Here is a 5,279-nt window from a genome sequence, read left to right as displayed (position 1 = left end):
GCAAAGGGGGAGGGGTATTGGTGGACCCGAAGCTTTTTGCCCGTGCACAAAATAGACCACGAAGCGCGAGCTAAAACTATTGATATAGGTCCCACTGACTCAAAAAGGGGCCTGTTTGCAATGACTCGTGAAGATGATATCTCACCAAATAAATAATGCAGGCTAAAAATTTATAATATCCTGAGAGTGTAACTTGATGTTCTAACCACTTTTTGTAACCACGAACAGGATGGGTATTTAACTAAACAATTAATGCAAGCGCGTAGCGCGAGCTAAAAATTGTTGATATTAAGCACTTTTTTGTAATTATGAATATGTATCTCGCTTTAAAAACAAATAGTGAGAACTCGAATTATGAGAAGAATAACTTGTGCATATCGACTTGAACGCTGGATCTTTAAGCCCCATGTTATCCTATGAAACAGATCATTTATTTATCCCTATCAAGAGATTCATGTTGCTGACTAAATATGGTTGGGAGCTACCAGTGACTGGATGGGAAATTTAAAAAAATATAAAGATCGAAAACTGCTGGTTTGGAACACTTTACAGCTTGTTTAGATACATTTTTTTAAACAGTTTTCAAAATTGGGGGGGGGGGGCTGCAAGTGTGGGGCAACGATCCTGACTTGGGGGCAAATGCCTTCCTTGTATCCCCTCCCCACTCTTGATGCCGCCACTGCAACCCCTCAAATACTCACACCCACACACCCACTCTCTCTCTTAATATCTTCTCTTCTAGAAAACTAATTTAAAACAAGAAAGTCTCTTAGGTATTAAGATTCCGCTCGCCAGGTGATTTTTAAACTAATTTTCTTTCATACTTTCGCGGAGTTTTCATATCATAAATTGATGAAAAAAGAATAAAAAGGAGATGTTTTGTATGCACCATTTATTAATTAGAATCAAGACCAGATCAGGTTATGATAGATGCTCTGCATTTTTAACACACATAGCCCAATAAAAATCCAAGGGTAAACATTAGTACAATGTAAAGCGCTTAGAAGCATAATGTATTAAGCGCTATATAATTGTAAATTTAACTATTTATTAAAAGAATATAAACTAATCAGGAGGGAAAGGCGTACTAGAATGGTAGAGTCTTATACATAACAATGGGAAAGATACATGAAGATGCGAAAAACGATTATGAGCTCTGCATTTGTGTGTCAGCATGGTCAGGTTAATTCTAGGCTTAGCATGCTTAGTGGAAGTCAGACAATGCAAGATGAAGGATTGTTTAAAATGGTAGATATCATATTAAGATCACTCAGTAATATGAGATAATCTGTTAGTTCGTTTAGAATTTACACTGTTTACAATCTCATTTTAATTTGTTTTCTTGCTTTTAGCGGCCAATGGTTGAAATCAATTGAGTTTCTTGTTCAGAGTGGGGTAGGACTTGTCTATGTCTTTTTTTTTTCTCGAAAAGAAAGCACGAGACCCACCCTTCCTCCCCGACTACTGAAATATAAACAAGGTCCACATAATGGAATGAATTACATGGTCATCCGACGTGTGCACATCAATACTTTATATCACAAAGATCATATAAGGCAATTTATTGACATAAATTATACGTCTTTAAATCAGTGAATAATAAGAACTGAATACGTTGAAAGGAGTTGAAAGGAGTGTAGCTGAGATTTTGATGCACACAAGAGTGGGTTGTAGTTTTTCATCCTGCTTTTCTGCTACTCACTTTGCGAGACCCAGTTTTGATAGAGTTGTCTGTAATGATTAATACAACCATGAACAATAAATTTACAATATTTATGATCCATAAATAAAATTCAAATCACAGAAAACATGCCTCCTCCTGATAATGCTCAAACGCAAAAATTTAAACTAGTGAATTCTCTGGAGAGGAGTTTATACAAGTCCCAGAAAATAAAACGAATCGAAAAAATAAATTGTGTGTTTTTTATGACTTAATCTTTCTATGATTGACAAAATTACATATCACTATAAAGCTTATCTGCTCTATAACTTAATGTAAGTGATCATGATACATATTTCACGCATGAGTGAGCAAACAATTAATGACAACGAAAAATACCATAAGAAGACATTTTCATTTTTTGCTATCGGATTTTGAAGTTTATCGAACTGCTCGACGGTTGGGTAAAATCACACAATAGATAGATAAAGGGATCTGCGTGTACCTTTGAACCAATTATCATGAGGCATGACTGGGGCGGGGGGGGGGGGTGGAGGGGGCTAGATGTTTCAGTCCCTAACTTTTCCAAAACCGTGTACAAAAATGTGAAAATAAGTATCTGATTGGGGATTTCTTTTAGCATGGACTGGTCAGCCCCAATCTAGTGATGAATCCATCCGATATGATATGTCATAATAGAAAAGGTATGAATGATACTTACAAAATCCGTTTGCAATAATATTCGTCTTTCACATCCTGTACGCACTTCTTTAACTCTATAGATTGAAGAAAAGGAAACTGAAAATCTGTATCTTTGAGGTAACATTTTTTCCCCATTTTGTGCAGATTGTGTAACAAGAAAAATCGTTATTGTTAACAATAATATGAAATGAATATTCCAAAAATCTGAAAAAACAGGAAACTTAATATAAAAAGAGTAAATGAAGACGTATTCTAAGTAATAACGAAAGTTGGATCGAAAGGTTTTCTGACGAGTGCTGAAAGAAGGCTCATATCTCTGACCATATCGCATAAGAAAAGCCAGTTGTATAAGATGCTTGTTAACAATTGTAAAAGTACATACAATATGATTTTTACATTATACACTGCAGAAACTCCGGTGTTGATTTAACACCATGCAGCCCGGAATCTATATATGACCACACCAGAGAAGTATTGAAACAACACCACTTTGGAATCAAACCGATGCTGTTTTAATACTAATTGGTGTTGTATAAACACCTATCTGGTGTCAGACCAAAACGAAACTGGTGTTGCTTAACACTTCTCTGGTGTGGACAGCTACTGGATTCCGGGCTAGTGTTAAATCAACATCAAAGTTTTTGCAGTGTACTTGTTAAGAGTGTCATAAACATTTTTGTGGGACACGATGTAGCATCTTATAACATAATACTGTATACACAATGAGAAATGAGATACCCACCAGAAGCATTGATTTCCTCACTAATTTGTGTATCTTCGCAGGAAACACTAGTTGCAATCGCAAGGGCAACCAGGAGAACACCTAGAATTGCGAGTTTTAACGCCATGTTTATTTTCTCTGATAACAAGATATAAGCAAAGGTATTTTATTAAATAACCATCAAGTAATTAATGATAGTAATGATCGAAGGGGATTTAGTTCAAACCTGTTGTATACAATAAGGCTTATCAGTGTCAATAAGGTTCCAGAATGTGTGATGAACGGTCAAACAGATGACAAATAGAACTGGACCCTACACACACTCATGAGGTACAACTTTTGATGAATTCAGTGATTTACCGATTGCATTAATATTTTCTTCGTAATCTCAAATGCACTACACTATTAACAAAACAAATGTATTGATCATTGCATTTCATCCTTCGAACAATGTACGACAATGGTTTAATCTGCTAACAGACGGTTGTGTCAAAATCAAAGTTTTGAAAAATAGCCATCTCATATTCATAAATCATCCTTCGCATTTGATTCTCAGACTTTTTCCTACAATCTGTGGCTTTGGGAAGTCCAGGTTATAAGATACAAAAAATCAATAAACACGAAGCCGATCATGAGTGATAAGTGATAAAATCACCATAATTTTCGTTAATTTTATTTCATTTAGAAAGAAGGGGTATGATGCAATTATTGCCTTAAATACTTCGGCTACTACACTAGACTATAAATCGGACGCATCCGAGAATGAATCAAAATTTGTAAGCCAGGCTTCGCGATCTGACATAAGTGTTAGTAAATCTTGTAACAAATTATTAGTATCCCTACATAACATATAATCAACAAAAATTTAAAGGACCCTATCCTCTCGTTTTATGACGGAGGCGCAACAAAATACTATGAACTTAATCACTATGTACATTATTTTATTAGGAGTATAAAATTACCCCAGCTAGCATGTTAACTGATATAATCGAGTTTTGAATCACCATTATTTAGAATAGCATTAGACTTCAAAGGGCAAATACAAAAAAAAATAGTTTAAATATAATGCAACTAATCTAATAGTGATCTAACGTATTGAAAACCAAAAGAAGTTTTACAGCTTCAACAATAGTCCGGCAGCAATGCCTAGCGGGTAAATAAACTGGATATACACATTTTTAAGATCGCATATTATTTCATAAACTCCGAATAGGCCTAGATTACAAGAGATAATGTAGTAAAGTAAAGTTGTGGTATTTTATGAAAGTTAACAGAGAAAAGCCAAATACTTTTGTCAAAGCAGATGACCTTGTCAAATAGGAAAATCCCTTACCTCTAATGTCAGGTGTTGTCAGGTCGAAGAAATGATCTGCAGTGATCTTCCCATCCGCTGATATCAATGCTAGAAGAGTGTCGAAATCACAGAATTTATCCAGTTTTAGGACCACCCGTATACTTTTCTTCGTTGTAATTCCTTTGACCACACTCATTTGATTCTTAGTCGTAAGAAATAAACATTGCTGCTATATTCATGTTTATTGTGATTTGATTTTGAAGCAATAAAATCTTTAATAAAAAAAAAACAGTTGAACATATTCTGCCAATATCGGTGAAAATGTATTACCATAGTACTTTTGTTTTTAACCACTGAAACATATGTTCTTTAAGTTTAAGACAAGTGAAATTAACTTTCAGAATATTTCAATATATCTCTTAGAAGTCTCAGACAGCTTTACTGATTTTCAGAAAGATTTTATTTGTCTATTGATAAGTGGAAAGTTATTGTGTAGCTCTTTCATTCTCTCAGACACAAGTTCGGAATTGAATGGATGTCAGCAAGTATTGTAGTTATGGCTCACTACGTCAGAATCAAAATAAATTTTGAAGGCAAATTCAAAGCTTGGTCTATCACGCAATAGTCCTAATTACCTAATTTCTTGATTACATTGTGAGTTCTATTTCTGTAGAGAAAATATTAAAGCTGGCAAGTAAATGTGACGGAATTAATGTACTCGCTGTTTTACGACAAATGGAGATAATTAATGTTTTTCCTTTTTGCCTCAACTTACATAATTCCAGGGCGTGCTGTTTATGATATCACACGCACCCCCCCACAAAAATATTGGGGGTGCATGCACCCCCAGCCCCCCTTCCCCTCTTCCAGCCCATCCAGTGGCGTAGCTACGGGGGGCCTGG

General features: G+C 35.2%; 1 long non-coding RNA gene across 1 annotated transcript; it reads right to left on the bottom strand.

The window, feature by feature from the left end:
• Positions 1 to 881: 881 nt before the first annotated feature.
• LOC135155586 (uncharacterized) lies at positions 882 to 4,468 on the bottom strand. Its single transcript, XR_010294705.1, has 4 exons — positions 4,417 to 4,468; positions 3,105 to 3,221; positions 2,382 to 2,436; positions 882 to 1,731 (listed from the first exon to the last, which is right to left on the bottom strand). It is a non-coding gene; the product is annotated as an uncharacterized LOC135155586 (long non-coding RNA).
• Positions 4,469 to 5,279: the final 811 nt, after the last annotated feature.

The sequence above is a fragment of the Lytechinus pictus genome, chromosome 10, assembly GCF_037042905.1.
Source record: "Lytechinus pictus isolate F3 Inbred chromosome 10, Lp3.0, whole genome shotgun sequence".
NCBI lineage: Eukaryota > Metazoa > Echinodermata > Echinoidea > Temnopleuroida > Toxopneustidae > Lytechinus > Lytechinus pictus.
The sequence above is the reverse complement of the archived record's forward strand: the minus strand, read 5'-3'. Positions and strand labels throughout refer to the sequence as shown.